We start from the raw sequence: 27,791 nt of genomic DNA on the forward strand, positions 1-27,791 counted from the left end.
CTGTCACACAATAAAAATGTTAAGTTGAAAAAAAAAGCTGTTAAGAGTTGAGTTGAACATTACATTTTTTAAAACTCAATGTCTTGTTTCGCACATTTGTACCATATTTTGTAGATAATGTAATCAAACTTAAAGGGGTGTTCCCATCTGTAAGATCCTATGCCAAAGTGTAGTGGGAGTAAAAATAATATTAGAAAAAACTCCAATTAGAAATGTAGTATAGTTCTTATGATTTGCTTTGTCGCTTAGCCAATGTGGGGTATTGCAGTAACTTACATCATGGTTATGACCACTAACAACTGTCACTAAAAGGCCGGGGTCACACTAGACCGTAATACGGACGAGTGCAATGCGATAAAAAATCGCATAGCGCTCGTCCCAATGTTAATCTATGGGGCAGCTCCCATCATCCGATATTTTCTCGGCCGTATTCAGGTTCCGAGTGAAATCGCAGCATGCTGCGATTGTCAGCGTATCTCGGCCGAGAATCGCCAATGAAAGTCTATGGGGGTGAGAAAAAATAGCACAGCACACAGACCATCAGTGTGACTTGCGAGAAATTCTCAGGTATTGGGCAGGTGACAGGAAAGGCTCAGCCATTATTTGTTCATTTTGCAAGTGTGTGAGAAAATCTCGCCATACGATGCCATACGGATGTCACACGGATCATTTGATGCGAGAAAATCGCATCCTCGCACTGCACACGGATCACTGTTTTGGTAACATTTGTGCGATTCTCGTCCGTCTAAAACGGACCTTTTTATATACGTTGTGTGTGTCCCCGGCCATAGAGTGGCCCTAATCATGGATACACAAGTAACTGCAGTGCTTTGCATGGGGTAATCAACATAGCTTATCAGAAGAACAATACAACATTTCTAATTGGAGGTATTTACTAATATTATTATTAGTACACTTACTACTCATTGAGAGGATTTTGGAGATGGGAATATCCCTTTATTATGTACCAAATCTAAACAAAAAAAAGGCTTGTAAAGAGTTATCTCCATTTGAGCAAATGATCATGATCATCATCTAGCTACAGTGCACAGCTACCTCTGGGAGTTGAAAAAAATAACTTCATCCCAACATGACATTTTAGAGACTCATTCGAAGTTCTGACGAAGATTACCATGTCATGTACTAGAAAAAGGAAAACAAAATTCCAAGCGCAGTGAAGTTGCAAAAATAGCGGAATCCCACACTTGTTTTTTGTTTGGCTTTTTTGCTAAATTCAGTAAATGACTTTTATTTATATGACTTTTTTATTCTCCAGGTCGTTACGCATAAAAATTGCGCCATTTACCGATACCCGTAGCGTCTCCAATTATCGTGATCTCGGGTCACGTGAGGGCTTATTTTTTGCGAATTGAGCTGATGTTCTTAAATATACCATTTCAGTGCAGATGAGTTCTTTGATCGCCCATTATTGCATTTTATTGCAATGTCGCGGCGACCGAAAAACGTAACTTGGGTGTTTAAAATTTTTTTCTCGCTACGCCGTTTAGTGATCAGGTTACCGTATATACTCGAGTATAAGCCGACCCGAGTATAAGCCGACCCCCCTAAATTTGCCACAAAAAACTGGGAAAACTTATTGACTCGAGTATAAGCCTAGGGTGGAAAATGCAGCAGCTACCGGTGAATTTCAAAAATAAAAATAGATGCTCCATACCGTTCATTATGGCCCCATAGCTGTGCCATATAGTGCTCTGCACCGTTCATTATTGCCCCATATCTGTGCCATATAGTGCTCTGCACCGTTCATTATTGCCCCATAGCTGTGCCATATAGTGCTCTGCACCGTTCATTATTGCCCCATATATGCTCCTTATAAAGCTTTGCCATTGCTGCTGCAATAATAAAAAAAAAAAAAGCCATACTCACCTCTCTTGATTGCAGCTCCCGGCGTCTCGTCCCGGCGTCTCTCTGCACTGACTGATCAGGCAGAGGGCGCTGCGCACACTATATGAGTCATCGCGCCCTCTGACCTGAACAGTCAGAGCGCAGAGACGCCGGGAAGATGGAGCTGGAGCGGCGCTGGGAAGATGGAGCGACACCCGGCGTGTGGAACGGGGACAGGTGAATATAAAATACTTACCTATTCCTGCCGCTCCTGACGCTGCCCCTGCCTGTCACACTGTCTCCGGGTGCCGCAGCTCTTCCTGTCAGCGGTCACTGGCACCGCTCAGAGGAATGAATATGTGGCTCCACCCCTATGGGAGTGGAGTCCATATTCATAAGTTTAATGAGCGGTCCCACGTGACCGCTGACAGGAAGAGCTGCAGCACCCGGAGACAGTGTGACAGGCAGGGGCAGCGTCAGGACTAGGTAAGTATGCCTCAGCGCCCTCTCCCCCTCACCCGCCGCCCACCGTGACTCGAGTATAAGCTGAGAGGGGCACTTTCAGCCCAAAAATTTGGGCTGAAAATCTCGGCTTATACTCGAGTATATACGGTAATCTTTTTATTGATAGATCGAGCGACTCTCAATGCGACGGTACCAAATATGTGTATATTTGATTTTTTTTATTGTTTTACTTTGAATGGGGTGAAAGGGGGGTAACATAGTAACATAGTTATTAAGGTTGAAGGAAGACTTTAAGGCTGTGAGCATACGTTGCAGATTTTTCTTTTTTCTTCACGTTTTTTTGCTATAAAAACACAAAAAAATGCATACATTATGCATCCCATCATTTTTGTGCACATGATTCGTTTTTTTCCGCTAAAAAAACGCATCGCGGTAAAAAAGGCAGCATGTTAATTAATTTTGCGGATCTTTTGTGGATTTCCCACTATATTATTGCATTGGGAACATCCAGAAAAAAACGCAAAAAAAACCACCAAAAACGCTGTAAAACGCGAGAAAAACGCATGCAGATTTCTTGCAGAAAATGTCCTGTTTTCCTCAGGAAATTTCTTCAAGAAATCCTGCTATAGGAAAAAAAATGGAGACACAAAGCGCAAAATAGGGTCTTATCCTCTAGATAACCAAGAGAGCTTTCTTAGAATTGCTTACCTGATTTTGTTGAATGAAAAGCATGTAGCGATTTTGGCTGCTGCAGATCCACAAGCCGATCAACGGCCGTATGACAATATAAACTGTGAAGGAGGTGTGGGTTAAATCCGCGCTGCCTTAATGATGAAGTTCCAAGGATAATAAATTTAAAAGGTGGTTTATTCAACGCATTTCAAGGTCAGTGCGACCTCTTCTTCAGGAAATTCCACATACAACATACAGATACAAAGTGCTTACATTGTTTAAATACCAAGTCAAGTTGGTATTTAAACAATATAAGCACTTTGTATCTGTATGTTGTATGTGGAATTTCCTGAAGAAGAGGTCGCACTGACCTTGAAACGCGTTAATTAAACCACCTTTTAAATTTATTATCATTGGAACTTCATCATTAAGGCAGCGCGGATTTAACCCACACCTCCTGCACAGTTTATATTTTCAAGAAATCCTGAACATGTGCACATAGCCTAAGTCCATCTAGTTCAACCCATAGCCTAACCCAACATGCCCTAACATGTTGATCCAGAGGAAGGCAAAAAAAAACCCCATGTGACAAAGAGTAAGCTCCACATTGGGGAAAAAAATTCCTTCCTGACTCCACATACGGCAATCAGACTAGTTCCCTTGATCAACACCCTATCAAGGAATCTTATAACCTGTAACATTATACTTTTCCAGAAAGGTATCCAGTCCCCTCTTAAATTTAAGTAATGAATCACTCATTACAACATCATACGGCAGAGAGCTCCATAGTCTCACTGCTCTTACAGTAAAGAATCCGCGTCTGTTATTATGCCTAAACCTTCTTTCCTCCAGACGTAGAGGATGCCCCATTGTCCCGGTCTCAGGTCTGTGATTAAAAAGATAATCAGAAAGGTCTTTGTACTGTCCCCTCATATATTTATACATTAAAATAAGATCACCTCTTCGTCTTCGTTTTTCCAAACTAAATAGCCCCAAGTGTAATAACCTATCTTGGTATTGCAGACCCCCCAATCATCTAATAACCTTGGTCGCTCATCTCTGCACCCGCTCTAGTTCAGCAATGTCTTTCTTATACAATGGAGACCAGAATTGTACACAGTATTCTAAGTGTGGTCGAACAAGTGACTTGTATAGAAGTAAAATTATGTTCTACTCATGAGCATCTATGCCTCTTTTAACCCCTTCATGACCCAACCTATTTTGACATTAATGACTTGGCCAATTTTTGCAATTCTGGCCACTGTCCCTTTAGGAGGTAATAACTCAGGCACGCTTCAATGGATCCTAGCGGTTCTTAGAATGTTTTTTCGTGACATATTGGGCTTCATGTTAGTGGTAAATTTAGGTTGATAATTTTTTGCGTTTATTTGTGGAAAAAAATTGAAATTTGGAATTTTTATTCTGTTAAACCAGAGAGTTATGTGACACAAAATAGTTAATAAATGACATTTCCCACATGTATACTTTACATCAGCACAAATTTTTAACTAATTTTTTTTTTTGCTAGGAAGTTATAAGGGTTAAATAATTTGACCAGCGATTTCTCATTTTTACAGCAAAATTTACAAAACCATTTTTTTAGGGACCACCTCACATTTGTAGTCAGTTTACGGGGTCTATATGGCTGAAAATACCCAAAAGTGACACCATTCTAAAACCTGCACCCCTCAAGGTGCTCAAAACCACATTCAAGACATTTATTAACCCTTCAGGTGCTTCACAGCAGCATAAGCAACATGGAAGGAAAAAAATGAACATTTAACTTTTTAGTCACAAAAATTATCTTTTAGCAACAATTTTTTTTTTCCCAAGGGTAAATTGAAACCGGACCCCAAAAGTTATTGTACAATTTGTCCTGAGTACGCCGATACCCAATATGTGGGGAAGGGGGGACCACTGTTTGGGCGCACGACAGGACTCGGAAGGGAAAAAGCACCATTTGACTTTCTCAATGAAAAAAATTGGCTCCAATCTTTAGCGGACACCATGTCGCCTTTGCAGAGCCCCTGCGTACCTTAAGATTGGTGTTCCCCCACAAATGACCCCATTTTGGAAACTAGACCCCCAAGGAGCTTATCTAGATGCATACTAAGCACTTTGAGCCCCCAAGTGCTTCACAAATTGATCCGGAAAAATGAAAAAATAGTTTTGTTTTGTTTTTTCACAAAAAAATTATTTTAGCCTCAATTTTTTCATTTCCACATGGGTAACAGGATAAAATGGATCCCAAAATTTATTGGGCAATTTCTCCCGAGTACACCACTGTTTGGATGCTCAGAAGGGAAGGAGCGCCATTCGACTTTTTGAATTAAAAATTAGCTCCAATCGTTAGCGGACACCATGTCGCGTTTGCAGAGGCCTTGATGTGCCTAAACAGTAGAAACCCCCCACAAGTGACCCGATTTTGGAAACTAGACCCACCAAGAAACTTATCTAGATGTCTGGCGAGCACTTTGAACCCCCAAGTGTTTCACAGAAGTTTATATTGAAGACCCGTGAAAATAAAAAAAATAATTTTTCTTTCCTCAAAAATTATTTTTAACAAGCAATTTTTTTTATTTTCACAAGGGTAACAGGAGAAATTGGACCCCAAAAGTTGTTGTCCAGTTTGTTCTGAGAACGCTGATACCCATATGTGGGGGTAAACCACTGTTTGGGCGCACGTCGGGGCTCGGAAGGGAAGTAGTGACGTTTTGGAATGCAGACTTTCATAGAATGGACTGCGGGTGTCATGTTACGTTTGCAGAGCCCCTGATGTGCCTAAACAGTAGAAACCCCTACCAATTGACCCCATTTTGGAAACTAGACCCCCCCAAGGAACTTCTCTAGATGTGTGGTGAGCACTTTGAACCCCCAAGTGCTTCACATAAGTTTATAACGCAGAGCCGTGAAAATAAAAAATCACTTTTTCCCCCCACAAAAATAAATTGTTAGCCCCAATTTTTTTATTTTCCAAAGGATAACAGGATCCGCAGCCAATCCGCTGCGGATCCGCAGCCAAATCCGCACCGTGTGCACATACCCTAATTCCAACACTAACCCTAATTCTAACCCTAACTGCAACCTTAACCCTAACCCTAGATCTATCCCTAGTGGAAAAATAAAAATAAATATAATTTTCTTTATTTTATTATTGTCCTTACCTGTGGGGGTGATAAAGGGGGGCTATTTACTATTTTTTTTTTTTTTGATCACTGTGATAGGTTGTATCACAGTGATCAAAAGGTACCGGCAGTGAATGAATGAATCTGCTGGCCAGTAAATTCGGCGGGCGCACTGCACATGTGCCCGCAATTTTGGAAGATGGTGACGTCCATCGCTGAAGAGCGCCGGCACCGGGAGGGATGCCAGGACTCGGGAGGCACAGAAGGGGTGAGATCGGACAGCTGGTGGGACAGAGGACAGCACAGGGGGATGGAGGACAGGAGGGGATGGAGGACAGGATGGGAGGGGATGGAGGACAGGATGGGGGGACGGAGGACAGGACGGGGGGACGGAGCACAGGACAGGGGGACGGAGGACAGGACGGTGGGGATGGAGGACAGGAGAGTGGGGAGAGGAGGGCTAATGGCAGCGGCATATCGCCGCTGTCAGTCGGTGGCGGGGGTGGATCGGGGTCTCCAGCCATGGCCGATGATATTGCAGCATCGGCCATGGCTGGATTGTAATATTTCAACAGTTTGACTGGTGAAATATTACAAATTGCTCTGATTGGCTGTTTCAGTTTCAACAGCCAATCAGAGCGATCATAGCCATGTGGGGGCAATGCCAACCCCCCTGGGCTGAAGTACCACTTCCCCTGTTCCTGTAGGTGGGGTAAAATTGGAATTAACCCTTTCACCCGATCTGCAGGAACGCGATCATTCTGTGACACAGCATATGCGTCACAGGTCGGATTGGCACCAACTTTCATGACGCATAAGCTGTGTCACAGGTCGGGAAGGGGTTAATGCATCCCATTATTTTATTTGCCTTTGTAGCAGCTGCCTGACACTGGCCACTAAATGTGAGTTTGTCATCCACCCATACTACCAGGTCTTTTTCATTGACGGTTTTGCCCAGAGTTTTAGAATTAAGCACATAATTATACATCTTATTACTTCTACTTAAGTGCATGACCTTACATTTATCCCCATTAACCCCTTCATGACCTTGGGATTTTCCATTTTTCCGTGTTCGTTTTTCGCTCCCTTCCTTCCCACAGCCATAACTTTTTTATTTTTCCATCAATGTGGCCAAGTGAGGGCTTGTTTATTGCGGGACAAGTTCTACTTTTGAGCAACATCATTGGTTTTACCATGTCTTGTACTAGAAAGCGGGAAAAAAATTCCAAGTGTGGTGAAATTGCAAAAAAAAGTGCAATCCCACACTTGTTTTTTGATTGGCTTTTTTTTTTACTAAATTCACTAAATGCTAAAACTGACCTGTCATTATGATTCTCCAGGTCATTATGAGTTCATACACATCAAACATGTCTAGGATCTCTTTTATCTAAGTGGTGGAAAAAAAATTGAAACTTTGCTAAAAAAAATTGAGCCATTTTCCGATACCCGTAACGTCTACATTTTTTGTGATATGGGGTCGAGTGAGGGCTTATTTCTTGCGGTCCAAGCAGACGTTTTTATTGATACCACTTTTGTGTACATACGTTCTTTTGATCGCCCGTTATTGCATTTAAATGCAATATCGTGGCGACAAAAAAACGTAATTCTGGCGTTTAAAATTTTTTCTCGCTACGCTATTTAGCCATCAGGTTAATGCTTTTTTTATTGATCGCTCGGGCGATTCTGAACGCGACGATACCAAATATGTGTATGTTTGATTTTTTGTTTTATTTTGAATGGGGCAAAAGGGGGTTGATTTAAACTTTTATATTTTTTTAATTTTATTCTCATTTTTAAAATTTTTTTTTTTTTTTACTTTTGCTATGCTTCAATAGCCTCCATGGGAGGCTAGAAGCTGGTACAACTCTATCGGCTCAGCTACATACGAGGGGCGATCCAAAAGTAATGATAATCGGTTATTTCTATTGCACACAGAAATTAAAATAAAATGTTTTCTTCTCTCTTAGGTACCCACTAGTCCAGGAAAAAAAAATTACTTAAATAGACCACGATTCCCGGGAGCTACATTCATTTGAATATGAACTGCCGAGGAGTGAACATCAAAATGGAAAAAAACGAGCTCAGACATGTCATCAAATACCTCTGCTTAAAAAAAATGACTACCAAAGACATACACAGCGACTTGGTGGAAACATTGGGGGACTCTTCTCCTCCATATTCCACAGTTGCACGCTGGGTCAAGGAATTTAAGCTGGGAAGAACATCGACGGAAAATGAACAACGTGAAGGACGCCCATCCACGTCCCTCAATGAAGAAAACGTGAAAAAAGTTGAAGAAGTTGTATTGGCAGATCGAAGAGTGACTATCAGGCATGTAGCTGAGGTCACAGGGATCTTATATGGCAGTATTCAAAGAATCCTTGCAAAAGAATTGCATATGAGAAAGGTCTCCGCGCGTTGGGTGCCAAAAATGTTAACCGAAGAACAAAAGAAGAAACGAGTTGACATTTCAACAGCAAATCTCGAAAAGTTCCAAGCAGACAAGGAAAAATTTTTGTCACGTTTTTTGACCATGGACGAGACCTGGATCCACCACTTTGATCCCGAAACTAAACAACAATTGATGACATGGAAACGAGCCGACGCCGAAGAAATTCAAAGTGTCAAGCTCAGCAGGGAAGGTTATGGCGTCCGTTTTTTGGGACGCTAAAGGAATTATTATGGTGGACTATTTGGAGAAGGGAGCCACTATTACGGGCTCCTACTACGCAGAACAAATAAGAAGATTGCGGGAGGCTATCAAGGAGAAAAGGCGCGGCAAACTACGGGCTGGAGTGTTGTTTCACCAAGATAACGCGCCGGCTCACAAAGCTGCTGTTGCCATGGCTACCATTCAAGAAGCGGGCTTTGAACTGGTGGAACACCCCCCCTATTCACCAGATCTAGCCCCCAGTGACTTATTTCTCTTTCCTCTGCTCAAGGAACACCTCCGGGGCAAGAAATTTGACGACAATAGCGACGTGATAACCGCTGTTGGGGATTTTTTTGAGGGTCAAGATCAAGAATTTTTTTCGAAGGAAATTCTCAGTTTAGAAAAGAGATGGACTAAATGTATAGACTTGTTAGGAGACTATGAAGAAAAATAAATTTATTTTTTGACTATATTCATTGTGTTTAGTATTGATTATCATTACTTTTGGATCGCCCCTCGTAGCAGCGATCATCAGATCGCTGCTATGTAACTGAATTGCAGGCTTGCTATGAGCACCGACCACAGGGTGGCGCTCACAGCAAACTGGCATCAGTAACCATAGAGGTCTCAAGGACCTTTATGGTTACTATGCAGACGCATCGCTGACCCCCGATCATGTGACCTCGAAAGTACTATCCCATCCGGAGTCAGAAAGCAAATAAAGCTCATTTGCCATTTATCAGCCCAATGTTTACATAAATCATCCTGTAATATAAAATCGTCCTCCTCTGTATTGATTACCCTGCAGAGTTTAGTGTCATCTGCAAATTTTGAAATTCTACTCTGTATGCCCCCTACGAGGTCATTAATAAATATGTTAAAAAGAAGAGGACCCAATACTGACCCCTGTGGTACCCCACTGCTAACCTAGTCCGAGTGTGCTCCATTAATAACCACCCTTTGTTTCCTATCCCTGAGCCAGCTCTTAACCCACTTACACATATTTTCCCCTATCCCCATTATTCACATTTTATGTATCAACCTTTTGTGTGACACAGTATCAAAAGCTTTTAAAAAAATCCATATACACTACATCCACTGGGTTCCCTTGGTCCAGTCTGGAACTTACCTCTTCATAGAAATTGATCAGATTAGTCTGACAGGAATGGTCCCTAGTAAAACCATGCTGATATTGGGTCATGAGGTTATTCCTCTTCAGATACTCCAGCATAGCATCCCTTAGAATACCCTCCAGAATTTTACCCACAGTAGAGGTTAAAGGGAATCTGTCACCCCCAAAATTAACGGTGAGCTAAGCCCACCGGCATCAGGTGCTTAACTACAGCATTATGTAATGCTGTAGATAAGCCCCCGATGTATACTAAAAGATGAGGAAAAAAGGTTAGATTTATACTCACAAGGGCAGGCGGTCCAATCAGATCGGCGTCGCGGTCCTGGGCCTCCCATCTTCTTACGATGACGTCCTCTTATGGTCTTCATTCTGCGGCTCCGGCGCAGGCGTACATTGTCTGCCCTGTTGTGAAAAGTACTGCAGTGCGCTAGCGCTGGGAAAGGTCAGAGAGGCCCGGCGCACTGCAGTACTTTGCCCTCAACAGGGCAGAGAAAGCACGCCTACGCCGGAGCCGCAGCGTGAAGACCAGAAAAGGATGCTATCTGATGAAGATAGGAGGCGCCGGAAAGGACCGCGATGCCCATCGGTACGGACCAGCAGCGGAACCACCAGTGGGTGAGTATAATATAACCTCTTTTTCTCATCTTTCAGGATACATCGTGGACTTATCTACAGCATTACAGAATGCTGTAGATAAGCCCCTGATGCCAGGGGGCTTACCTCACCCCACAGGTTCCCTTTAAGCAAACTGGCCTATAATTTCAGAGTTAAGTTTTTGTCCCCTTTTTGAATACTTGCACCACATTTGCTATACGCCAGTCCTGTGGTACAGACCCTGTTATTATGGAGTCTTTATAGATTAAAAATAATGGTCTATCAGTGACTGTACTTCATTCCTGCAGTACTCGGGGGTGTATCCCATCCGGGCCCGGAGATTTGTCAATTTTAGTGATTTTTAGACGCCACAGTACTTCCTGCTGTGTTAAGCAGGTGGTACTTAACCCCTTTACCCCCAAGGGTGGTTTGCACGTCAATGACCAGGCCAATTTTTACAATTCTGACCACTGTCCCTTTATGAGGTTATAACTCCGAAACGCTTCAACGGATCCTGGTGATTCTGACATGGTTTTCTCGTGACATATTGTACTTCAAGATAGTGGTAAAATTTCTTTGATAGTACCTGCGTTTATTTGTGAAAAAAACGGAAATTTGGCGAAAATTTTGAAAATTTCGCAATTTTCAAACTTTGAATTTTTATGCAATTAAATCACAGAGATATGTCATACAAAATACTTAATAAGTAACATTTCCCACATGTCTCCTTTACATCAGCATAATTTTGGAACCAATTTTTTTTTTTTTTAGGGAGTTATAAGGGTTAAAAGTTGACCAGCAATTTCTCATTTTTACAACACCATTTTTTTTTAGGGACCACGTCTCATTTGAAGTCATTTTGAGGGGTCTATATGATAGAAAATGCCCAAGTGTGACACCATTCTAAAAACTGCACCCCTCAAGGTGCTCAAAACCACATTCAAGGAGTTTATTAACCCTTCAGGTGTTTAATAGGAATTTTTGGAATGTTTAAATAAAAATGAACATTTAACTTTTTTACACAAAAAATTTACTTCAGCTCCAATTTGTTTTATTTTACCAAGGGTAACAGGAGAAATTGGACCCAAAAAGTTGTTGTCCAATTTGTCCTGAGTAGGCTGATACCCCATATGTGGCAGTAAACCACTGTTTGGGCGCATGGGAGAGCTCGGAAGGGAAGGAGCGCTATTTGACTTTTCAATGCAAAATTGACAGGAATTGAGATGGGACGCCATGTTGCGTTTGGAGAGCCACTGATGTGCCTAAACATTGAAACCCCCCACAAATGACACCATTTTGGAAAGTAGACCCCCTAAGGAACTTATCTGGATGTGTGGTGAGCACTTTGACCCACCAAGTGCTTCACAGAAGTTTATAATGCAGAACCGTAAAAATAAAAAATCATATTTTTTCACAAAAATTATATTTTTGCCCCCAATTTTTTATTTTTCCAAGGGTAAGAGAAGAAATTGGACCTCAAAAGTTGTTGTCCAATTTGTGCTGAGTACGCTGACACCCCATATGTGGCAGTAAACCACTGTTTGGGCGCATGGGAGAGCTCGGAAGAGAAGGAGCGCAGTTTGACTTTTCAATGCAAAATTGACAGAAATTGAGATGGGACGCCATGTTGCGTTTGGAGAGCCACTGATGTGCCTAAACATTGAAACCCCCCACAAGTGACACCATTTTGGAAAGTAGACCCCCTAAGGAACTTATCTAGAGGTGTGGTGAGCACTTTGACCCACCAAGTGCTTCACAGAAGTTTATAATGCAGAATCGTAAAAATAAAAAATCATATTTTTTCACAAAAATTATATTTTTGCCCCCAATTTTTCATTTTTCCAAGGGTAAGAGAAGAAATTGGACCTCAAAAGTTGTTGTCCAATTTGTCCCGAGTACGCTGATACCCCATATGTGGCAGTAAACCACTGTTTGGGCGCATGGGAGAGCTCGGAAGGGAAGGAGCGCCGTTTGACTTTTCAATGCAAAATTGACAGGAATTGAGATGGGACGCCATGTTGCGTTTGGAGAGCCACTGATGTGCCTAAACATTGAAACCCCCCACAAGTGACACCATTTTGGAAAGTAGACCCCCTAAGGAACTTATCTGGATATGTGGTGAGCACTTTGACCCACCAAGGGCTTCACAGAAGTTTATAATGCAGAGCCATAAAAATAAAACAAAATTTTTTTCCCACAAAAATTATTTTTTAGCCCCCAGTTTTGTATTTTCCCTAGGGTAACAGGAGAAATTGGACCCCAAAAGTTGTTGTCCAATTTGTCCTGAGTACGCTGATACCCCATATGTGGGGGGGAACCACCGTTTGGGCGCATGGGAGGGTTCGGAAGGGAAGGAGCGCCATTTGGAATGCAGACTTAGATGGAATGGTCTGCAGGCGTCACATTGCGTTTGCAGAGCCCCTAATGTACCTAAACAGTAGAAACCCCCCACAAGTGACACCATTTTGGAAAGTAGACCCCCTAAGGAACTCATCTTGATGTGTTGTGAGAGCTTTGAACCCCCAAGTATTTCACTACAGTTTATAACGCAGAGCCATGCAAATAAAAAATATTTTTTTTTTCCACAAAAATTATATTTTAGCCCCCAGTTTTGTATTTTTCCAAGGTTAGCAGGAGAAATTGGACCCTAAATGTTGTTGTCCAATTTGTCCTGAGTACGCTGATACCCGATATGTGGGGGGGAACCACCGTTTGGGCGCATGGGAGGGCTCGGAAGGGAAGGAGCATCATTTGGAATGCAGACTTAGATGGATTGGTCTGCAGGCGTCACATTGCTTTTGCAGAGCCCCTAATGTACCTAAACAGTAGAAACCCCCCACAAGTGACCCCATATTGGAAATTAGACCCCTCAATGAACTTATCTAGATGTGTTGTGAGAACTTTGAACCCCCAAGTGTTTCACTACAGTTTATAACGCAGAGCCGTGAAAATAAAAAATCTTTTTGTTTTCCCAGAAAAATTATTTTTTAGCCCCCAGTTTTGTATTTTCCCAAGGGTAACAGGAGAAATTGGTCCACAAAAGTTGTTGTCCAATTTGTCCTGAGTACGCTGATACCCCATATGTTGGGGTAAACCCCTGTTTGGGCACACGGGAGAGCTCGGAAGGGAAGGAGCACTGTTTTACTTTTTAAACGCAGAATTGGCTGGAATTGACATCGGACGCCATGTCGTGTTTGGAGAGCCCCTGATGTGCCGAAACAGTTGAAACCCCCCAATTATAACTGAAACCCTAATCTAAACACACCCCTAACCCTAATTCCAACGGTAACCCTAACCACACCTCTAACCCTGACACACCCCTAACCCTAATCCCAACCCTATTCCCAACTGTAAATGTAATCTAAACCCTAACCCTAACTTTAGCCCCAACCCTAACTGTAGCCCCAACCCTAACCCTAACCCTAGCCCTAACCCTAGCCCTAACCCTAGCCCTAACTCTAGCCTTAACCCTAACCCTAGTCCTAACCCTAACCCTAGCCCTAACCCTAGCCCTAGCCCTAACCCTAGCCCTAATGGGAAAATGGAAATAAATGCATTTTTTTTTATTTTTCCCTAACTAAGGGGGTGATGAAGGGGGGTTTGATTTACTTTTATAGCGGGTTTTTTAGCGGATTTTTATGATTGGCAGCCGTCACACACTGAAAGACCCTTTTTATTGCAAAAAATATTTTTTGCAATACCACATTTTGAGAGCTATAATTTTTCCATATTTTGGTCCACAGAGTCATGTGAGGTCTTGTTTTTTGCGGGACGAGTTGACGTTTTTATTGAAAACATTTTTGGGCACGTGACATTTTTTGATCGCTTTTTATTCCGATTTTTGTGAGGAAGAATGACCAAAAGCCAGCTATTCATGAATTTCTATTGGGGGAGGCGTTTATACCGTTCCGCGTTTGGTAAAATTGATAAAGCAGTTTTATTCTTCGGGTCAGTACGATTACAGCGATACCTCATTTATATAATTTTTTTATGGTTTGGCGCTTTTATACGATAAAAACTATTTTATAGAAAAAATAATTATTTTTGCATCGCTTTATTCTCAGGACTATAACTTTTTTATTTTTTTGCTGATGATGCTGTATGGCGGCTCTTTTTTTGCGGGACAATATGACGCTTTCAGCGGTACCATGGTTATTTATATCTGTCCCTTTGATCGCGTGTTATTCCACTTTTTGTTCGGCGGTATGATAATAAAGCGTTGTTTTTTGCCTCGTTTTTTTTTTTTTTTCTTACGGTGTTTACTGAAGGGGTTAACTAGTGGGACAGTTTTATAGGTCGGGTCGTTACGGACGCGGCGATACTAAATATGTGTACTTTTATTGTTTTTTTTTTTTTTATTTAGATGAAGAAATGTATTTATGGGAATAATATTTTTTTTTTTTCATTATTTTGGAATATTTTTTTTAATTTTTTTTACACATTTGGAAATTTTTTTTTTTACTTTTTTACTTTGTCCCGGGGGGGACATCACAGATCAGTGATCTGACAGTTTGCACAGCACTCTGTCAGATCACTGATCTGACATGCAGCGCTGCAGGCTTCACAGTGCCTGCTCTGAGCAGGCTCTGTGAAGCCACCTCCCTCCCTGCAGGACCCGGATCCGCGGCCATCTTGGATCCGGGGCTGGAGGGAGCAGGGAGGGAGGTGAGACCCTCGCAGCAACGCGATCACATCGCGTTGCTCCGGGGGTCTCAGGGAAGCCCGCAGGGAGCCCCCTCCCTGCGCGGTGCTTCCCTGCACCGCCGGCACATCGCGATCATCTTTGATCGCGGTGTGCCAGGGGTTAATGTGCCGGGGGCGGTCCGTGACCGCTCCTGGCACATAGTGCCGGATGTCAGCTGCGATAAGCAGCTGACACCCGGCCGCGATCGGCCGCGCTCCCCCCGTGAGCGCGGCCGATCGGCTATGACGTACTATCCCGTCCAGGGTCAGATAAGCCCAGGGCACCTCGACGGGATAGTACGTCTAAGGTCACAGAGGGGTTAATGGGGAATTTTTGTGATCACTGATCATATTGTCTGCCATGGAATTTTCTTGTGTAAATACTGATGAAAAAAAGTCATTTAGCATATTGGCTTTTTCCTCATCCACCATTTCACCCAGACTATTTTTAAGGGGCCAACACTATAATTTTTTAGTTTCTTACTATTTACGTAGTTAAAGAATATTTTGGGATTATTTTTACTCTCTCTGGCAATGAATCTCTCTGTCTCAATCTTTGCTGCCTTGATTTGCTTTTTACAGAATTTATTAAATTTTCTGTATTTATTTAATGCCTCATCACTACCTACTTCCTTTAATTCTCTATTTGCTTTCTTTTTGTCACTTATTGCGCCCCTTACAGCTCTATTTAGCCATATTGGTTTCCTCCTTTCTAGTATGTTTATTCCCATAACGAATACTGTGCACAGGTCCTATCCAGGATGCTAATAAACGTCTCCCATTTTCTTTGTGTATTGTTATGACTCAGGATATCGTCCCAGTTAATTGCACCAAGATCATCACTAACCCGTTGGAAATTTGCCCTCCTGAAGTTTAGTGTCCTTGTAACCCCTCTACTACACATCTTATTAAAAAATACATGAACATGTATTATTTTGTGATCACTATTCCCCAAGTGACCCCCAACCCTTTTATATTAGGTCTAGGAGTGCACCCCTTATTGATGGGTCCTGAAAAAGTTGTGAAAGGTAATTGTCTCTCATAGTAACATAGTTATTAAGGTTGAAGGAAGACAAAGTCCATCTAGTTCAACACATAGCCTAACCTAACATGCCCTAACATGTTGATCCAGAGGAAGGCAAAAAAAAACCCATGTAACAAAGAGTAAGCTCCACATTGGGGGAAAAAATTCCTTCCCGACTCCACATACGGCAATCAGACTAGTTCCCTGGATCAACGCGTTATCAAGGAATCTAATATTATATATATATATATATATATATATATATATATATATATATATATATATCCTGTAACATTATGCTTTAAAAGAAAGGCATCGTCCCCTCTTAAATTTAAGTAATGAATCACTCATTACAACAACATATGGCAGAGAGTTCCATAGTCTCACTGCTCTTACAGTAAAGAATCCTCGTCTGTTATTATGCTTAAACCTTCTTTCCTCCAGACGTAGAGGATGCTCCCTTGTCCCTGTCTCAGGTCTATGATTAAAAAGATCATCAGAAAGGTCTTTGTACTGTTCCCTCATATACTTATACATTAAAATAAGATCACCCCTTAGCCTTCGTTTTTCCAAACTAAATAGCCCCGAGTGTAATAACCTATATAGGTATTGCAGTCCCCCCAGTCCTCTAATAAACTTGGTCACTCTTCTCTGCACCTGCTCTAGTTCATTTATGTCTTTCTTATACACCGGAGACCAGAACTGTACACAGTATTTGTTACGCCGCTACCTAATACTTACCTGTCCGGCCGGCGCGCTCCCGGTGCTCCCTCCTCTTCTCTGTCTTGCTGCTTTTCCGGTGCTCGTCCCTCCTGTGCTTCGTGCATGCGCAGACGCCCTCCTTTCGGCGCCGGGGATTCGGGGGAGGTCGTGACCCGGCGGCTCCGCCTCCAATATGGCGGCGCCCGTCGGGTACTTCTTCCCAGTGCCTGCCCTGCTTAGACGCCTTTGCATCCATTGCGTTTGTTGGTTAACCGCCAGCATTCCCTTAGGTTCCTTGGCTCTGATCCGTGATATCTCCGCAGTGTTCCTTGCTTCCTCTGTTTGCCGTATCCAGCCTGTCCCTTGTTCCTGCCGTGTCCTGCCAGTCCCGTGTTCCTGCCGTATCCAGCCAGTCCTGTGTTTCTGCCGTGTCCTGCCAGTCCCGTGTTCCCGCCGTACCCTGCCAGTCCTGTGTTTCTGCCGTATCCTGCCAGTCCCGTGTCCCTGCCATATCCTGCCAGTCCCGTGTTCCTGCCATATCCTGCCTGTCCCGTGCTTGTTCAGCCAGTCCTGCGTTCCTGCCGTGTCCAGCCAGCTCTGCGTTCCTGTCATATCTTGCTAGTCCTGTGTTCCTGCTGTTCCCAGCCAGTTCAAAGGCTTCGTCGTCTCCATCTCTCGAGTGCCAGCATCTTACCGGTTAGTACCTCGTCTTTGCTGCCTCTCCCATTTTAGTCACTTCTCTAGCTCCATCTCCCCGCTGCCTGTCGTTCTCTCTGTACTCTAACTTCAGTCGTCCCTTTGGCTCCGGCAGTTGCGGCTTCACCCTCCTTGGGCCTGTCCCTAACTCTCCCTGTACGGGGTGTGGCATCATCTGGTCCACTCGTCCTCGGGGGCTCTTAAGCCGTGACCCAGAGGGTCCACTTCCTTAGACCTAATAGTATTCTAAGTGTGGTCAAACTAGTGACTTGTATAGAGGTAAAATTATGTTCTCCTCATGAGCATCAATGCCTCTTTTAATGCATCCCGTTATTTTATTTGCATTTGTAGCAGCTGACTGACACTGGCCACTAAATGTGAGTTTGGCATCCACCCATACACCCAGGTCTGTTTCATTGACTTCTGCCCAGAGATTTAGAATTAAGCACATAGTTATACATCTTATTACTTCTACCCAAGTGCATGACCTTACATTTATCCCCATTAAAGCTCATTTGCCATTTGTCAGCCCAAGCTTCTAGTTTACATAAATTATCTTGTAATATAAAATTGCCCTCCTCTGTATTGTTTACCCTGAAGAGTTTAGTGTCATCTGCAAATATTGAAATTCTGCTCTGTATGCCCCTTAAAAGGTCATTAATATGTTAAAAAGAAGAGGACCAAATACTGACCCCTGTGGTACCCCACTGCTTACCGCAACCCAGTCCGAGTGTGCTCCATTAATAACCACCCTTTGTTTCCTATCCCTGAGCCAGCTCTTAACTCACTTACACATATTTTCCCCTATCCCCATTATTCTCATTTTATGTATCAACCTTTTCTGAGGCATCGTATCAAAAGCTTTTGAAAAGTCCATATACACTATGTCCCCTTGATCCAGTCCGAAACTTACCTCTTCATAGAAATTGATCAGATTTGTCTGACAGGAACGGACCCTAGTAAACCCATGTTGATATAGTTCATAGTTGTCAAAAAACGATTACCTTTGCTGGAACTGCAGGTTTCCATTCCCAGGTTTCCATTCCCCAATCTATTTCAGTGTAGTTGATTTGAACTTTATTTTTCATATTTTTTAAATATTTTTTTTTCTTTTGCCATGCTTTAATAACCTCCATGAGAGGCTAGAAGCGGGCACAACTGGATCCGCTCAGCTACATAGTAGCGATCATCAGATCACTCCTATGCAGCTGAATTACAGGCTTGCTATGAGCGCCAACCACAGGGTGGCACACACAGTAGGCCGGTATCAACAACCATAGAAGTCTCAATGAGACCTCAGGTTGCCTTGCCTATGCATCGCTGACCCCCGATCATGTGACGGGGGCCGGAGTTGCGCTCATTTCCGGCCCGATGGCCGGAAGCGGTATCTAAGTGCCGCTGTGAGTGTTTGACAGCGGCATTTAACTAGTTAAGGGCGGCGCGTGGATCGCGATTTCACCTGTCGCTATTGTGGGCACATGTCAGCTGTTCAAAACAGCTGACATGTCCCGGCTTTGATACGGGGGGCTCACCGCCGGAACCCGCATCAAAGTGGGTTAAATTCCAGAAACAGCTATACATACAGTGGCTCGGCACCGCAATGGGGAAGAGGGTAGCTCAAGTTTTGCTAATTTATTTATGGGGCTATTCGAGTCATCATCGCCAATTACCCAATGTAATTATGTTAACCATATAATTCTATACCGTCGCTTTATAGATGATCTGATGATTATTTGGAGGTGAAGTCAGGAAAAAGCAGAGCAGCTCATTAGTGAGATGAATGCGAATAAGTGGAGAACATTCACCGCTAAGATAAGTAATGAAAAAATAGACTTCCTAGATTTGGAATGGTCTTATAATAATAAGGAAATTGTTCGTAAAACTTAAAAAAAAACAACCTGACAGTAATTACTTCCTACATTACAACAGTGAGCATTATAAAAAGTGGAAAACAAATATTCCCCTCAGTCAATTTCATAGAATTAGAAAAAATAATACTAATACAGATGATTACATTGAACAGTCCAAAATTGTAACCAAAAAATGTTATGATACAGAAGAGCCGAAAAAAAATTAATTTGGAGTACCTATGAAACAATTATGGAAAAAAACGCAGGATGAATGTCTATTTAAACCAAAGTATGAAATATACCAAAACAATAATAGGATTAAGAAAAATACCAGATGACAATACAATTTCAAAACAGCATACAATCGGAATAATAATATTAGGAGAATAATCAATAAATATTGGTATCTACTGAAAAAAGATGTTTATCTGAAAAAAAATTCTACCAAAAAACCTAGTATCACCTTCCCTATGGCACAAACTATAAGAGGTATTATTGCCCCCAGCCACTTAAAACAATTACCACAGGGAGGACAGGAGATTAATCTACCAAACAAATGGATAAAATGAATACAAGTAACAAAAAAAACTGGTGTTTTGCGATGTAGCTCAAAAAAGTGCTGTTTCTGCAAAATTATAGACCACAATGTGACTGGGATTCTCTGTAACAGCAAGGGAGAATTTTTCCAAATTACTCAGAAATTTTCCTGCGACAGCCAATTTGTGGTATATGTCATCACATGTGCCTGTGGCGTTCAATACGTGGGACGTAGTACACAGTCCCTGAGAACACATATGAATGGCCACAGGCACGATGCAAAACACCGGATTACGTACCGGTAATGCTCTTTTATAGAGCCACGACAGCACCCACTGAGAGAGGGGATCCGTCCCTAGGAACAGGAAACCCTATGGAGAGATAAAAGGGGCGGTCCCCCTCGCTCCCACAGTTTGGGTTACAGAGATTGCGAGGAACCGCCCACCAGTTTTAGTAGGTAATTCTATATCACCATTTATCTTAACTTAATTACGTATAATCACAAGAATCCACCACCCTTAACAGTGCTAATATGCAAACTAATATATGTAAATGGGAGGGAAGTGAAGGGGTGCTGTCATGGCTCTATAAAAGAGCATTACCGGTACGTAATCCGGTGTTTTCTCTTCGCCACGACAGCACCCACTGAGAGACTTTCAGAGATAGTTATTTGGGGGGGGATTATCGTATTAAGAACTGATCTACCGAAACACAAGTCAGTGGAGGTAGATAGATCTAATCTATAGTGACTATAGAAGGTAGTAGGAGAAGACCAGGTTGCGGCCTTACATATGAGTGCTATAGGAACCTCTGCTCGCTCAGCCCAGGATGATGCTATCGCCCGGGTGGAATGTGCCTTCACAGCTTCAGGTGGATTCTCCCCTTTAGACGAATAGGCCAGGTATATCGCCTCCCGAATCCATCGGGATAATGTGCCTTTTGTAACAGCAGATCCTTTCCTTTGACCCTGGAAGGAAACAAAGAGAGCCCTGCTCTTCCTCCAGGCGCTAGTCCTGTCTAGATAAGCTATTATAGCCCTTCTCACATCTAAAGTATGGTACTTTTCGTCCTCCTGATTTGTAGAGTTATTATAAAAAGAAGGAAGAAGGATTTCTTGAGACCTGTGAAATTTAATACACATTTTAGGTAGGTAGGAAAAGTCTGTTTTCAGGACAATTCTATCTGGAAATATTGACATAAAGGGAGGATCTACTGATAGTGCCTGTATGTCACTTACCCTGCTTGCCGACACCAGAGCGACAAGAAGAGCAGTCTTGAGGGAAATACATTTAATGTGAGCTGAGTCTAGAGGCTCAAACGGGTGACCTGTCAAGGCTTCCAGGACCAAATTAATATCCCAAGGAGGGATCTGGGGAATCTGAACTGGTTCTGATCTCTGGCAGGCTGAAATAAATCTGGCTATCCACCTATCACCCGCAAGTTGTGACTATACAAGGCCCCTAGAGCAGAAACTTGTACTTTTAGAGTACTAACTGAAAGGCCTAAATCACGTCCTTGCTGAAGAAATTCTAGAATAGTAGAGACGGGAATTTCATTTGACAAGGCCGATGGATAGAGACTTAGAAATTTCTTCCACACTCTCAAATATATGGATGTAGTGGATTTTTTTCTACTTGACAATAAGGTATTACTTTATCAGAGAAGCCTCTTAGTTTTAACAGCTGCCTCTCAAATTCCAGGCTGTCAACCGTAGACCCTTCACATGAGGGTGGTTGAAGGGCCCCTGGAAGAGAAGATCCTGATCCTCTGGGAGAATCCATGGATCTGAGATGGACATGGCTCTGAGCAGGGAAAACCATGGTCTCTTTGGCCAAAATGGGGCAATCAGGATTATATTTGCTCTGTCCTCCCTTATCTTCCTGACTACTGTTGGAAGAAGAATCAATGGAGGAAAAGCATATGCTTTCTGAAATGTCCATGGAACCTGAAGGGCATCGAGAATATTGGGATTGTCGGTCCGGAACACTGAAGCGAATCTTTTTAACTGCCTGTTGTCTCTTGTAGCGAAGAGATCTATATCGGGAATACCCCATTTCACGGTTATCATTTTGAAAATTCGATGATTTAGAACCCACTCCCCTTGGTGGAGGGTATGACGACTGAGGAAGTCCGCTTTTGAGTTGTCCACTCCTCTGACATGTAGCGCTGACAGGTACAGAAGATGTTCTCCGGCTATAGTTAGAATGTCTTTGGCTATAGACATGAGAGTTCCTGATTTTGTTCCTCGTTGATGATTGATATAAGCCCCTGATGTAATGTTGTCTGACAGAATTCTGGTATGTGTCCCGTGTAGCTGCGGAAGGAATTCACATAGAGCATGATAGATAGCTTTAAGCTCTCTTATATTAGAAGAGTCGTCTGACTCCGCAACTGACCATAGTCCTTGGACTAGGTGGTCTCCTAAATGTGCTCCCCAACCACTAGGACTGGCATCCGAATATATTGTGTTTGAGGGTTTAATTACCCAGGGGACCCCACCAACCAAGTGTTTTGGTTCTAGCCATCAGTTCAGAGATTGGATTACCTCACCAGAAAGGGAAATTTTACCGTCTAAACGACCTTGTGATTTTACCTCTTCATGTAAAATTGCATACTGTAAACGCCTCGAATGGAATTGAGCCCATGGAACAGCTGGGATACATGACATGAAGGAGCCAAGAAGGGACATGCCTTCTCTCAAAGAAATTAGAGGTTTATCTATTACAGACTGAACCTTATTTCTAACTGTTATTTGTTTAGTTTCCGGGAGGAAACATCTCTGGCTTATAGAATCTAATATAATCTCCAGAAAAATTTGCTGAGTTGTTGGGAATAGCCTAGATTTTTCCCAGTTTATTAACCACCCTAACCCCTGTAGAGATGAAATATCACACAATCGTTGATGACATTGTGAAGGGGAATTTCCTACTACCAAAGGGTCGTCTAGGTGTGGAATTATGAGGGTGTCTTTTAACCTTAGGTATGACATTACCTCCGCCATTAATTTAGTGAACACTCTTGGAGCTATTGATAGTCCAAAGGGCATTGTGGCATACAGAAAGTGCCGTATACACCCATTCAATACAATCGCCACGCGGAGATATTGTTGATGTTCTATATAGATTGGTAGATGGTAATACGCATCTTTAAGGTCAAGTACCGTCATAAAGCAATGGGGAAACAGGAGTTTTATGGTGGACCGGATAGACTCCATTTTAAAGGTTTGATTTTCTAAGAAGATATTTAACTTTTTAAGGTTGATAATGGTTCTGAATGATCCATCCGGTTTTGGAATCAAAAATAAAGGGGAATAGAATCCCTTTCCCTCCTGAAGAAATGGAACTTCCACCAAAACTCCCTTGGATAGAAGATTCATTACTTCCTGCTCCAATGCCTCCTGTTGCAACTGAGACTTTAAAGAAGTCAATAGAAATGAGTCCGGAGGGACTCGGGAAAATTTTAATCTTAACCCAGAGGTGATGAGGCTATTTGCCCAAACATATGACGTTATCGCTCGTCACTGATTTGAGAAGGAGGACAATCTACCTCCCACAGGTAGATCTGCTCTAACGGGGTTTGTCTTCAACTTTGAAAGGGCACTTCCCAAAGAATGCACCTCTTTGTTTGGCGTCCCTTGTGGCCCAGCGGTCTTGGTTCTTAAAATCCTTTTATTAAACGCCGGCTTTCGGAACGCTCTCCTATAGAATGGAAGGTAATTATTATTATTAGGGAAGCCCTTTTTTCTCTCTCCCGCTTTGGTTAGGATCTCGTCCAGTTTAGTACCAAACAGGTACTCACCCCGACATGGGAGGCCACACAATTTGGATTTTGTTTGGGGATCACCCTTCCAGCCCTTAAGCCACAGGGCCCTACGTGCTGCATTCGTCAGTCCTGCCGACTTGGCTGCCAGGCGTATGGAGTCAGCAGATGAGTCCGCCAGGAAAGCTGTAGCACCGTATAGAGGATAACAATTTTTCTCTCGAGAGACCTCCTTTCAGCCCTTCCTCCAAGTCACTTAGCCAGACTAGCATGGACTTAGCAGTGCATGTAGCCGATATAGCCGGTCTAAAAGCCCCCGTAGAAGTCTCCCAGGCTCTTTTTAAAAGCGAGTCGGCTTTACGGTCCAGTGGATCTTGTAATGAGCCCGAATACTCCACAGGCAGCAAGGATTTTTTGGATGTGGACGCCACTGCCGCGTCTACCTTCGGGGCTTTTGACCATGTAGAGAACTCTTCATCATTGAAGGGTGGCTTTCCCACTCTTTTTTGACTAAATTTTTCACCGCTGCTATTACCGGAAAGGAGGGTCTTTTCCTTTCGGATAGAACAGCAAACATTATGTCTTGCTGTGTTCTAGGGACCTTAGAATCCTCGATACCCATGGTGTTACAAACAGATTTCACAAGGTTATCAATACTATCCGTGGGAAAGCATGTATCTTGATCCTCGTCTGAGGAAACATATTCCTGGGATTTATCAGAGTCTGCATTCTCAATATCAGAAGACTAGTCAGATATAGGGGAAACATATCCCCTTTTTCCCTTAGTACGCGGCTCCTTGTCAGAACTATGCAGGGCTCGTAATTCTTCCCTAATCATGACTCTAATGTCTTCTGATTTAACTGAGGCTTCCTCCCGTAAGGTAGTATCAATGCATGGTTTACAAAGCCTTTTAGTGTGACTATCCGGAAGGGGCTGGAGACATAACTAACACTGTTTGTGTTTCGTTTTTTCAGTTCTTTTTGCCTAGGGTGTATAGAGGGAAAGGGAACCATAATCAGCTTAGTGGGGTAGATGCACACTCACCCAGTGAAGCTGTCTGTCAAGGTACCGGCTGATGAGGAGGAGACTGAGGCACAAGCAGAGGAACAGCTCGATCCGACTTGCTCTTCCTAAAAGATCCGCTCTGTCTAGAGCGACTGCTGCTGGCATGGCTGCGTGGAGTGGTAGCGGTGACTTCCACGGAATCCATAATGGATGCCAGATTGTCAGCGCCGGCGTCCTTTTCGCATGGGGGCCGCCATCTTCTTCCTGTTGAACCCGGAAGTGCTAACCACCTCCGGGTCGCGGCCAAACTCTGTGTGCCTGCGCTGCCACCGGCATCAGCGCAGGCGCCGTCTCCCTCCTCCATCACCCCGGAAGCTTACCTGCACTTCCGTGGGAACACACTGGGGCTCCACGCTGCCTTAGCGTCTGCCGATGACGGCGCAACGCTCCCTACCACAGCCATTACTCCCCGCAGACAATCCGGATGGTACCTCGTGAGCCAGCAACCGCCCGTCCTGGCCTCACGGCGTCTGCCAGCAGAGGGGGGCAACTGAGCCAGGACCCCCAACGCTGCTTCCAGCTCTGAAGCCCTTGCCGTCCTCAAAGGTAAACTGCGCAAGCGGCGTCCAGGCTGGGCATCCTCTTCTCCGTGGATTTTCCTGTAGGAACAGGAAACCAAACTGTGGGAGCGAGGGGGACCTCCCCTTTTATCTCTCCGTAGGGTTTCCTATTCCTAGAGGCGGATCCCCTCTCTCAGTGGGTGCTGTCGTGGCGAAGAGAAAAATGGCTTCATGAAACATAGTTTGTCTCGACATTTATGTTTGAAGCACAATAAACAATTTAACATAAAAGTTACACCAGTTGAGCAAATTCCGGAGAAGTGCTCTAGCCGCACTGATAAATTGATTCACAGAGAATTCTATTGGATTTGTAAAATGGGAACTATACATCCAGACAGATTACCGTATATACTCGAGTATAAGCCGGCCCCCCTAATTTTGCCATAAAAAACTGGGAAAACTTATTGACTTGAGTATAAGCCAAGGGTAGGAAATGCAGCAGCTACCGGTGAATTTCAAAAATAAAAATACCATAGAAAGCTGTGCCATATAGAATGCTCTGCACCGTTCATTATTGCCCCATAAGATGCTCCATATAAAGCTGTGCCACATATAATGCTCCATACATTTCATTATGGCCCCATAGATGCTCCATATAAAACTGTGCCATATAGAATGCTCCATACATTTTATTATGGCCCCATAGATGCTCCATATAAAACTGTGCCACATATAATGCTCCATACATTTCATTATGGCCCCATAGATGCTCCATATAAAGCTGTGCCACATATAATGCTCTATACCGTTCATTATGGCCTCATAGATGCTCCATATAAAGCTGTGCCATATAGAATGCTCTGCACCGTTCATTATGGCCCCATAGATGCTCTATAGAAAGCTGTGCCATATATAATGCTCTGCACCGTTCATTATGGCCCCATAGATGCTCTATAGAAAGCTGTGCCATATATAATGCTCTGCACCGTCCATTATGGCCCCATAGATGCTCCATAGAAAGCTGTGCCATATAGAATGCTCTGCACCGTTCATTATGGCCCCATACATGCTCTATAGAAAGCTGTGCCATATATAATGCTCTGCACCGTTGATTATTGCCCCATAGATGCTCCATATAAAGCTGTGCCATATATAATGCTGCAGCACCGTTCATTATGGCCTCATAGATGCTCCATATAAAGCTGTGCCATATATAATGCTCTGCACCGTTTATTATGGCCCCATAGATGCTCCATAGAAAGATGTGCCATATAGAATGCTCTGCACCGTTCATTATGGCCCCATAGATGCTCCATAGAAAGCTGTGCCATATAGAATGCTCTGCACCGTTCATTATGACCCCATAGATGCTCCATAGAAAGCTGTGCCATATAGAATGTTCTGCACCGTTCATTATGGCCACATAGATGCTCCATAGAAGGCTGTGCCATATAGAATGCTCTGCACCATTCATTATGGCCCCATAGATGCTCCATAGAAAGCTGTGCCATATATAATGCTCTATACCGTTCATTATTGCCCCATAGATACTCCATTTAAAGCTGTGCCATATAGAATGCTGCTGCTGCTGCTGCAATAAAAAAAAAAAATGACACTCACCTCTCTTGCTGCCCGCAGCTCCTCAGCGTCTGTCTCAGCGTATCTCCGCACTAACTGTTCAGGCAGAGGGCGTCGCGCACACTATTATGTCATCGCGCCCTCTGACCTGAACAGTCACAGCCAGACGACGGGAAGACGGAGCGGCGCCCGGCGGGTGGAACGTGGACTGGTAAATATGTAATACTCAGCTGCACCCGGCGTCCCTGGCTCCTTATCCCGGACAGATGGTCTTCGGGTGCCGCAGCCTCTTCCTCTGTCAGCGGTCACCGTTACCGCTCATTAGAGAAATGAATATGCGGCTCCACCCCTATGGGAGTGAAGTCCTTGTTCATAACTTTAATGAGCGGTACCACGTGACCGCTGAACAGAGGAAGAGCTGCGGCACCCGAAGACCATGGGACAGGCAGGGGGAGCGCCAGGAGCACAGGAAGCAGGTAAGTATGCGACAGACCTCTCTCCCCCTCCCCTGCCGCCGAATATGACTCGAGTATAAGCCGAGAGAAGCACTTTCAGCCTAAAAATTTGGGCTGAAAATCTCGGCTTATACTCGAGTATATGTGCCGTACATACTCGAGTATAAGACAACCCGAGTATAAGCAGAGACCCCTAATTTTGCCACAAAAAACTGGGAAAACTTAATGACTCGAGTATAAGCCTAGGGTGGAAAATGCAGCAGCTACTGTTAAATTTTAAAAATAAAAATAGATACCAATAAAAGTAAAATTATTTGAGACATCAATAGGTTAAATGTTTTTGAATATCCAAATTGAATCAGGAGCCCCATATAATCCTCCATACAGTTCATGATGGCCCCATAAGAGGCTACATACAAAATACACCCCATATAATGTTCCAAACAGTATATGAT

The 27,791-nt window shown here is 43.4% G+C and overlaps 1 protein-coding gene across 2 annotated transcripts in view; it reads right to left on the minus strand.

Moving 5' to 3' along the window:
* The window catches only part of EDC4 (enhancer of mRNA decapping 4), a 928,397-nt gene that overhangs the window by 437,839 nt on the left and 462,767 nt on the right, over positions 1–27,791 (minus strand). The gene's annotated exons all lie outside the window — the stretch shown is intronic.

The sequence above is a fragment of the Ranitomeya imitator genome, chromosome 9 (assembly GCF_032444005.1).
Source record: "Ranitomeya imitator isolate aRanImi1 chromosome 9, aRanImi1.pri, whole genome shotgun sequence".
NCBI lineage: Eukaryota > Metazoa > Chordata > Amphibia > Anura > Dendrobatidae > Ranitomeya > Ranitomeya imitator.